This window comes from Crocodylus porosus, unplaced genomic scaffold (assembly GCF_001723895.1).
Source record: "Crocodylus porosus isolate Cpor-Errol unplaced genomic scaffold, CroPor_comp1, whole genome shotgun sequence".
NCBI classification, from domain to species: Eukaryota; Metazoa; Chordata; order Crocodylia; family Crocodylidae; genus Crocodylus; species Crocodylus porosus.
In genome coordinates, this window is record NW_017728951.1 from 35,326,988 (window position 1) to 35,337,898 (window position 10,911).

Genomic DNA, 10,911 nt, shown 5'->3' on the forward strand with positions numbered 1-10,911 from the left:
CCTCTATCTCTTGTTATTTGATGTTTTGTATTTTGTGCATTTTATATTTCGCCAACCAGTATTGTTTGTTGTGCTGTTTGTGTTTCATACTTTGTTAAACCTGTCTTCTGTCAACTGGATGAGTATGTGTATGATTGTAAGTCATGATTTATTGAATCCTGCCCCTTTTGGGGCATTGTAGTGTCCCCTATACTCTCTGGTTTATACATGTTATGATCCCACTACTGTTTTTCCCATTAAAAAGTATATGATTAAGTACCCATTGGTGATCTGACTCTGCTCTATAGGGGAAGGAGGGTCCTATACCTCCCACAGCACTCATGCACCTGCTCTGATCCCTTCAATTGGAGAGGGGGGTACGTCTTAGAGTACCGTCCAGGCTACAAATATGTGCCTGATGATCTTCTCTGGTAACTATTTGATTCTCTTTAAGATGGTCACAAACCCTGAAAGGTCTTTTCAGCTGAATCAACCTCCCTGTTCTACTGTACAAGAACAAACAAGACCATACTATTTAATGAATGAGAAAGAAAGAACCAGCAGATCATCAGTCCAAGATACATATCTTCTACTGGCTGCTATTTATATTTATGTGCACTCTTTTGCAATCATAACTTGAAGGAGATGTGGTTTGTCACCATCTTTTAACAAACAGGTTAACTGAGGCTGCATAAGGTCACTTATTGCCATGAAAGGCCTAAAACTTAATCTGTCAGACCTATATCTCAGCTATCCCGCTACACTGACTTTCAGGCTAATGCTGTTTACCAGATATATTTGCTTGGCTGTGTTGTCTGCAGCTACAACACTAACCACAAAACCAGTCATCCCAGGGCCTGCAATAGGACCCTAGATTCCCAATAGTCCAGTGCTCTTTTGCAAATTGCACAAGCTATTTGCTAAGTGGGTGCCATGGTAGCCCTCTTAGCTTGTTCTAAGAGAAGCTGGCACTCAGTTCTTATCGCTCAAGTAAGGGTCCTAAACCTCCAGAGTTTAAACTCTGCTGGTCATTCACAATGTAGTTCTTAGGGTATACAAGATGGAATTCATTTTTTAGTGTTTTTAATTGTTAATGTATTTGATACTGTAATAAAAGATTCTAATAAATGGTTTTTATTGCAAATATAAACAAGCTGTTGAGTATAGTATGAATTGCAAATAAAAACAGGTATTTTAGACCAGTGGTTCCCAACTCTTTTTTACCACAGCCCGGTGGGAGCAGGACAGGGCATACAGAGCCAGCTGCCTCCCTCCCGGGGCTCCCCCACCACCCAGCTTTAATCCTGGAAGCTCAGCTCTGATCCCGGAAGCTGCTCACCCCGGTGGCCAGACAAGGTTCCAAGTGGGGGGCTCATGCCATGACCCCACAGTCAACCCACCATGGCCCAGAGCAGGCCACAGCCCGGTGGTTAGGAACCTCTGTTCTAGACTTCGATCAGTTGTGGGGATCCTGGTGTTCTCTATTTAAAAAAAATCACAAAGTTTTTTCCATGATTAGAATGAAATGCTACTAATGTGTGTGTGTGTGTGTTTATAGGTATCAGTTGAATACAATAGTTTATGGTTATATTTACAATTTTAAAGCAATTTGGAAACCTGCTGGTGCCTCCATCACTATAATAAAATAAATTCCAAATACCTATAAACTTTTGGTGTTTGATTTTTTTGGGGGGGGGCGGGGTTAAACCATGGGAAATTAGAGCTCTCTCTGCCCCCTTTACTCACCAGGAAGTGGGTCCAGCTGCAGCTGTCCCTCCATCACTGCTTTGTGACACTGAGCAGACCTGATATGCCAGTGTCCTGCCCATGCCATTGCCCCTCACTCACCACCAGCCCCCCTAGAAATTTACAACATGCAACGGGGGTTTGCAGACCCTAATAACAAAACCCTTACAGAGGTGCTTGCAGTATTCAAGAACTACTGTGAACCCCAAAAAACACTGTCTTTGAAAGGTATCGGTTCTGGCAACTTAGATACAACCAGGCAGCAGGCATAGATGATTTTGTTACAGAGCTCAGAAGCAGAGCACAATATTGTGAATTTGGACTTGCTAAAGATGTTAAGTTGAGGGAAAAAAATTGTCTTCAGCAGAACTGACTGCAAACTCAAAGAAAGGCTTCTGGAAAATCCCTTCCTCACCCTAGCACAGATTGTGGATACCTGCAAAGCAAAGGCTGTCACAAGTGCTCAGGCCCAAGTTATGTCTGTAGAAGCAAGCTTGCATACAGTTGAGCAAAAGGAAAGCTGCCAGAGAACTTTGCAAAAACAAAGCAAGCCATTAGTGAAGTTTGCTCCACAGGTGAGCAGTCAAACTAACAAATGCAGAGCTTGCAGAAGGTGTGGAAGCACACACAAACCTTGGTCCGGGCAGCTTTTGGAGAAATGTGTTACAAATGCTCGGGAGTGAGCCACTTTGCAAAAATGTGGCTATCAAAGGGAGAGGCACCAATGTCTGAAAATGGAGTCAGTACCCTATATGTAAGCACAATGTCTGCAAGGCAGCGTTCAAGGATCTTTGATAACCAGAATGTCTGGTATAGCACAGTCATGATTGATGGCTTGCCAGTTGGTTTTAAGTTAGATACTGGAGCAGAAACAAACACTAGCCCAGCAGATGTAGCAAAGGCTTTGCAAGGCAAAGTATGGAAGACTCCAGCTCATGTTACATTGGTTGAATTTGGTGGTGCACACATCAAACCACAAGGTGCAATCATTAGCACCAGATTTGCAGTGTGCAATGAATCTGATTTAAACTTTGTATATAACAGACAATAGTGACTCCACAAATACTGGTAGGGTGGCATGTACCACCTTAGACCTTATCAGATGAGTCCATGGAATGGCTCTGACAGCACCTGCAACCAAGACGGACCGTCTCAAAATATACCCAGATATTTTTGAAGGTTTGGGCCAATTTTCTGGTACCCACCACATCTGTGTTGACCCAGCAGTACCACCAGTTGTGCCTGGGTGTAGAAAAATTCCCTATGCAACCCTAGGCAAGTTGAAGCCTGCCCTTGAAATGCTGGAAGCTGTGGGAGTCATTATGAAGATGACTAAGCCCACTCCCTGGGGCAATAGTCTTGTGATCACACAAAAGAACCTAATCTTTTCCACTCAGAAAAGGTGATTCATGCTCTGACAGAAACAGAGCCACTCAGTGACTACTTACTCCAGCAGTTACAGGAGCACATGAAGTCTGACAAGGAACTACAAGCCTTTAGAGCACAGCATCTTAATGAATGGCTGAGCAGGCAAAAACAAGTCAAACCTGAACTAGAGCCCTACTGGCCTCTCAGAGACCAAAGCTCAGGATGATTTACTTATGACTAGGCCAAAAATAATCATTCCACATGGTGTGAGGACCAACATGTTGACATTGCTTCACTCACCCCATCAAGGCACACAAAGGTCAAAAGCGTGAGCTTGAGAAATCATGTATTGGCCTAAAATGAATGCCCACATCGAGAAATGGATTATGAATTGTGCACCTTGTCAAGAGCTCCAACCCAGTAATCAGAAAGACCCCATGATCTCACATGAGATCCCAGGGGGGTACCAAGGGCACCCATCGGGGGGCTTAAATGTCTCTACACTAATGCTAGGAGCAAGGGGAACAAGCAGGAGGAATTTGTACTCCTGCTTGCAAGCAACAACTTCAACCTGGTTGGACTAACTGAAACTTGGTGATTGGGCAGTAGGCATTGAGGGTTACAGTTTGTACAGACAGGATAGAGTGGGGAAAAATGGTGGGGGTGTAGCTTTTTATGTTAAGAAACAATATACATCCTCTATAATAAAGATGGGATCAGAGGGGGGGCCAAACTGAGGTATTGTGGGTCAGGACACAAGGACCTGCCTACAGGACTTCCACCTAATGCAGGAGGTATACAATCCCAGTAGGAGAAAAGCCTTGCTGGACTTGGTGTTAGCTACAGGGGGTGACCTGTTGGGGAATCTGCAGGTACAAGGTAACCTAGGGATAGTGAATTCAATCAATTGATGGTCACTATCTGACCAAGGGTGGGTAAACTAACCAGCAGGGCTGAAGTCCTAGATTTCAGAAAGACTAACTCCAATGTGGTCAGGAAGTTAGTTAGTGAGGTAACTAGAGCATTGGTAAAATGGGGGCCCAAGAAGGGTGGTCATTCCTCAAGGGAGCGATCCTATGGGCACAGAAGGAGACAATCCCATTGCACATAAAAGGGGGCAAGGGGACCAAGAAGCCCTCTTGGATGAACAGGGAAGCCCAGGAAAACCTAAGGGCAAAGAAAGAGGTATACAGGCTGTGGAAGCAGAGGGTAGATAGCTACCAGGCAGGAGTACGCCTCCCTGGCTCACATTTGCAGGGAATCAGGAAGGCCAGAGCAGGATTAGAATTTAGGCTTGTGACAAAAATTAAGGACAAGAAAAAGTCCTTCAGGTACATAGGGAGCAAAAGGAAAGCGCAGCATAGCATAGGACCCCTAAAGGACAAATTAGGATGCCAGGGGTCGCTATCTGCAGCTCCGTACATCCCTTACACTGCAGCCCATGCCTCGCAGATGGCATTCACTGATGTTAATCTCACCAGCCCCAAACTGAGCCCCACAATCTTCCAGTCAGGACCCCTCTAGGATCCCTTCATTCAGGTGGCCTACCCTGCCTTTATTCAGGCTGTCTAGCTCCCTGAAACAATTTCTCCTTTCGGGCATGGTCCCTCCAAAACCTTTGGCCCCACAGGCCCAAGCCTCGCCTCCAAGGCCAGTTGGAACCCTAGGCCCTCAGCTCTGGGTGTCCCTCGCAGTGGGCCCCCTGGCCCTTTTGATCATTCTGGTCCTGGCCCCAGCATTGACCAGTTGAGGGTATTCTGTATCAGGCCTCTGAGCCTCTAGCCCCACTCTTGTTCCTGGGCCCTGCCTTCTGGCCCTACTAGCGGGTGACCCACCCGGTTTTGGGAACTGGGGTGACTCACACCATAACTGGTGTTCCAGGGTCTCACAGGGACCCTCACTTCCCCCCTGGAGCAGCATGTCATTGTGCTATCTATATATAAACATATTGGGATCTCAGCCCTCTGGTTTTCCTTTCCTTCACTGGGGTTCCTCATCTCCTCCCCCCTCACTGGGGCTACTCATCTCTGCCCCCCCCTCAGTTGGGGCTCCACACCACCCCCTCACTTGGGGCCAGGGGGTTTCGCTCCCCAGTGGGCTCAGGTGGCCGTAACCATTCTCCATAACCTGGCCTCCACTCTCCCTCCTCAGGGTCTTGTACCCCACAAAGCTCAGGTGGTCACAGCCATGCCTGGCACCCCACTCCTCCTTCTTAGGGTCTTGCACCCCACAAGGCTCAGGTGGTTGCAGCTGTGCCTGGTCCCCCACTACCTCTGGTGTTATGCAAACCCACCTGAAGGTGCAGGCTAGGATTAAGGCACCCCACCCACCTTTTACCAGGGTGATCACTGGCCTGGCATTTCCTGGGGGCTCCCACACCACTGAGAGCCTCACCAGGCCACCCGCTCCCAGCAGGGTGCAGTTTTAGGTCATGCCCAGGACCAGGAGCCTCCAAGTCATCCCCTACAGCTCCTCCCCTACCTCCAGGATGATACCAGCAGCCTTGCAGCCAAGCAATATTGCTGCCTAGCCTGCCAGCAGGGAACTGGTCTGTTTATAAAGGCAGCCAGGAATCTAAAATGGCTGCTGCAATCAAGCACTTGTTGGCTGTTTGGCTTAGGTCTTAAAGTGGCAGGCACCACCAGTGCCCTGCCACACACCTTCCCCCTTAAAATGGTACCTGGGGAAGTTTTCCTCTGCTGCTCCTCCAAAGCAGGCTCTCCTCAGAGCCTGTAAGAGCCCTCAAGGAGTGAGCACCCCCAACGGTGCTCTGCCACAGTATCACATTCCATTCTCATAAATAAACTGACAGGTTGTGATGTAGATGATTAAGTAGTCAGGTGGGTGGCAAATTGGCTTAGGGGTCGCACCCAGAGAGTGATGGTGGATGCGTCAATATTGACCTGGAAAGATGTAGCTAGTAGAGTCCCACAAGCCTTGATCCTTAGACCGGTGCTAGTCAAGGTCTTCATCAGTGACTTGGACCAGGGCGTAGAGAGCATCCTGTCCAAGTTCACAAATAATACCAAATTATGGAGCAAAGTTAACACACCAGAGGGTAGGGAATGGATCCAGGCAAATCTGGACAGGTTGGAAGAGTGGGCAGAATGAAATAGGATGCAGTTCAACAAAGACAAGTGCAAAGCGCTGTACCTGGGCAAAAAGAACCACCAGCACACTTACAGGCTGGGGGATGACCTTCTCAGCAAAGGAAAGGGATCTTGGAGTCATAGTTGACTCTAAGATGAACATGCATTGTCAATGTGACAAAAGTGGTCAACAAGGCTAACCACACTTTATCATGCATTAGCAGATGAATGATGAACAGGTCCAGGGAGGTGATGTTTCCCCTCTATGCGGCACCCGCCCCAGCTCCTAGCCCTTAAAAAAAAAAAAGGAAAAAAAAAGCCCCAACTCACCAGCTGCTGTCAGGGCTCTGAATCAATTCAGACTGTTTTATTGATTCCCTGATTTGATTTGGATTCGGAGATTTGGCCACCAAATTGGGCCAAATCTCCTCTGAATCAAATCAGCACCTGAAGCTTCTCATAGCCCTATTGAGTATGCTCCATTGCAATTTCTGATTACCACCCTACCGGTCTTTGCTGAATGGTGACTCAAGGACAGAACCCCAAAGGTATGGGAGTCTGAGGGAATACCCCATGCCTGAAACCCAGTGGCATAGAGTAAACACTATATTTGCCACTATATTTGCCAAGCTAGTAAGTCACAATCTGAGAAGGGGCAGGAGGGATGGTGTTGTAGGTTAGCTGGGGGAGCCCCACCCCACCCTGCTCATGGGTCGCACCTTCCCTCTCCACCCCCCACAGGTCACACCTGCCCCCACCCATGGGTCGTGCCTGCCCCCACCACTATCCCTGACAGGTCGCACCTGTCTCCCCACCCCTCCCACAGGTCATGCCTCCCTCCTGTCCTCAGCAGATGTCCAATCTCCTCCAGCCTGCTGGACCCCCAATGCCAACAGCTACCCTCCCCCATCCTGACCTACCTGATATTGGGCAACCATTTTGAATCGATTTAACTTCCCCCTAATTCCCCCAAAAGTCTGTACTTAGCCTAAGAGTGATGATGTAGCTGTGGTGATCCAGAAATTGTGTGAGAAGCAAGGATTTCTTAGGGTGATGTCTTTAAGTGGATCAACTATGTAGTTGGGCTAACGTGAGATGAGCTTTCAAATGCAAGACGTTCTTTGTCAAGACCTGAATGTCCTGCAATTGAAAGCTTGTCTAACTTTTTCCCAGCTATTTAGTGGTTCCCATTAACAACATCACCCTGAGAAATCATTGCCTATTGCATTTTTTTAAACAACACTGAAAAAGAAATTGAAGATTATAGGTTAGCATGACTTTAGCAGTATTTTTGCAGATGCTTTGATGTGTCTTTTTTCTTTACAGTGTAATGGATACTGTTGAATTTGGCCAGATGAAGACTATATTTGCTCCAATATAGTGATTGATCCTAAAGGGCATGTAAAATTAAGGGTGAAATCTTGGCCTGTTGAAGTTAGGAGTTTTCCCACTGAGTTCAGTGGAGACTTTATTTTATTCTAAACGTATTAGGAAATTATGGGAGATATGGTAATGATAAAGACATGAAGTGAAACTATGAACAAAGAATACAGTAAGATTCTCCTCTTCTGTATAACTACATTATTCTGCCACCTTGCCTGACTTTGATGTCCATGCAACTTTACTGTCCTAGAGAATTTTGCATTACATCAAAATCTGGTTTTTTTTACAGTTGTGTGTTGTTATAGATGTCTATTTTATGAATGGAACCAAAATTATTGATTTTTCTCCTGCAATATAGCAATTTTGTACTTATCTGTATTAATACAAGTATATGTAGACAATATATGTATGAATTTTTAAACACAAATTAAATTTCTTACCAACGAACACTTTTTTGGCAGTGAGCAATATGTTGATCTTTTCAAAGGTGCTGACTGATCATAATTCAGACTTGGATTGTTGGGATTTTCTCTGCAAATCTGGCCAGTATAGCTTATGTTGGCCATTCAAAAATTAAGACATCAAAAATTGCAAGCCACTTTTCAAAATTCTGTCAAAATAAGTGGTTACAGTCACATTTTATGATAAATCTGGCAATGGAATCCTCATATGCTGACTCCTAAGCCTGTATCATAACTATAAGACATCAGAATTCATTTTAAAAAGCACCACACATTTTATATATATTTGCAAACCTTCTAACACTAATTTTAAGCAGTTTACACAAGAAGTAAGAAAAATCCATTTCCTTGAATTCCCCAGGCTGATGCATGCTAACATAAAGCTCCCCTGGTTCCATCATTCATTGCAGACCAGTGGTCACCAACTTGTCTATCATGATCAATTGGTAGATCAAGGAGCCTTGGACAGTCGATATCAGCCTGCGGGGGTGCTGAGGACACACTGTCAGAGGCTCCATGATCAGGAGTGGCAGGACACACATGGCTGGGCTGAGCTGTGCCCCCTGCTACCCGGGCCAGGCCGGGTGAGTGGGACGATCCCCTTCCACACCCCCTGCTGTCAGGCAGCCCTTTTCACTAAGCCTGTGCAAAGCAGCTAGGATTCACTTCAGATTCGGCCAATTTGGGGGACAGTGATTTGATTCAGTGATTCAAATCACTCCCCAAATTGATTCAGCTGAATCTGATTCTGACATTCAACTCCTGCCAAATCAGCTGAATCTCCAAATTACACAGGCCCCATCCCCTCCCTGCTTCCAATGGCTGCCCTGCCTGGCCCCAGCTCCCAGGAAAAAAAAGCCCCCCACTCACTGGCTCCTGCATGGCGGGGGGCAATCCCTACTGCCCCCAGCTGCCTCCTGCCATGTGTGGGGCTCTGCCATGAGCCCCCTGAATGCCACCCACTCTCCCAGCCTCCCCCATAGCTGCCTGCCCCAGCTCCTGGCCCTTTAAAAAGAAAACAACAACAAACCCTGAACTCACTGGCTCTTGCTGCCCCCCCACTGCCCTGCGATTCATGGCGGGGCTCTTTCATGAGCCCTCAAAAGCCCTGTGGGGGTCAGGGGGTGCTCAAGAAGGCTGGAGGAACAGGCAGGGGATAGGGCCTGGTGGGGGTCCCCCTATGGTTCTCTTTCCCCCTTCTCCAGCCTCACCTCCCCCACCCCTACCTACCAGTATGGAGTCTGGGTCCAGCTCCCTGCTGCAGCCAGCAGGGATTGCCTGAATCACCAAAACTCTCTGAATCTTTTCAGAATTGATTCAGAGAGCTTCAAATCGATTTGGACCTTTTAATTGGTACCCTGATTCAATTCAGATTTGGAGATTTGGCCACCAAATTGGTCCTATTCTCTTCCAAATTGAATCAGCACCTGAAGCATCACACAGCCCTACTATTCATACCCTGGCCTCTCTTCCCTGGGCTGTGCATGCCCCTATGCGAGGCTGAAGGGGAAGAAGCGCTGGGACCTCGGGTAGAGGCCAGGGGGGCTGAGGAGCAGCTCCCTCCTCACCAGCTCCAGCCCTAGCAGGTTCCACAACCATGGACAAAGTATGGGGTGGGGCCGAGAGTGGCAGGAGCAGAGAGATTGCGCCTCACTCCATGCAGGGAACAGGGCATGGAGTGCGACACCTGGGGCGGGCACAAGCTACATCTGGGCAGGGCACAGGCAAGCACCATCTCTGCACACACCTTCCCCCACAAGGCTCCTGCCTCAGTTTCTCCCCATGCTCACAGTGCAGGCTGCTGAGCCTGATTCACGCCCTGCCCTTCTGGGAGGGTAGAGCTGAGTGGCAGAGCTATATGTACCACTGTGGCACACGGTTGGCTGCCCTCACTGCCAGTCTGGGGGAACATCCAATGACAAGCAGCCTTCCAGGTGTTAGTCCTGTCTTATATCCCCCAGGCACTACCCCACCACCCCTCCCTTTCTGGTGCTGTGCCATGCATTGTAGGTATCTGGTCTCAGTACTGTGCTGCCCATGGCTGCGCTGCATGAGGCCTGCCCAGCCCCGGTCCAGGCTCCAGCAGTGCCTTCTTGGGGGATGGGCCTGCACTGGCCTGTCCTGATGTCCCTGACCCGAGCACAGGCCCAAGCGCTAGAGCCTCTGCCTCGGCCTCTGCAAGGGCTGGCAGGGCTATACCAGGCTCATCCCTGCTTGGCAGCACCTTCCTTGGCTCCTGCCACCTCCTTCCTCACCCCTCTGTCTGCTCTGACTGAGACCTGTTTCACAGTTTCTAGGGTCAGAAGGGACCTGAGCAGATCATCGAGTCTGACCCCCTGCCATGGCAGGAAAGAGTACTGGGGTCAAACGATGCCAGCAAGGTGTTCATCTAGCCTCCTCTTAAAGACCACCAGCACCACTTCTGTTGGAAGTTGGTTCCAGACCCTAGCCGCCCTGACCATGAAGTAGTGCCTCCTGATATCTAGCCTAAATCTACCCTCTGCCAGCTTGTGACCGTTATTTCTAGTCATTCCTGGTGGTGCTCGGGGGAACAGGGACTCCCTCAATGCCTGCTGGTGCCCTCTGACTACTTTGTAACAGGCCACTAGATCCCCCTCAGCCTTCTCTTGTGGAGGCTGAACAGGTTTGGGTCCCTTAGCCTCGCCTTGTAGGTCCTGCCCTGCTGCCCCCTGATCATGTGAGTGGCCCTCCTCTGGACCCTCTCCATGCTGTCCACATCCTTCTTGAAGTGCGGCGTCCAGAACTGGACCCAGTACTCCAGCTGCGGCCTGACCAGTGTCACACAGAGGGGGAGGATCACCTCCTTGGACCTGCTCAAGATGCATCTGTGGATGCATGACAAGGTGCGGTTGGCCTTCCTGACC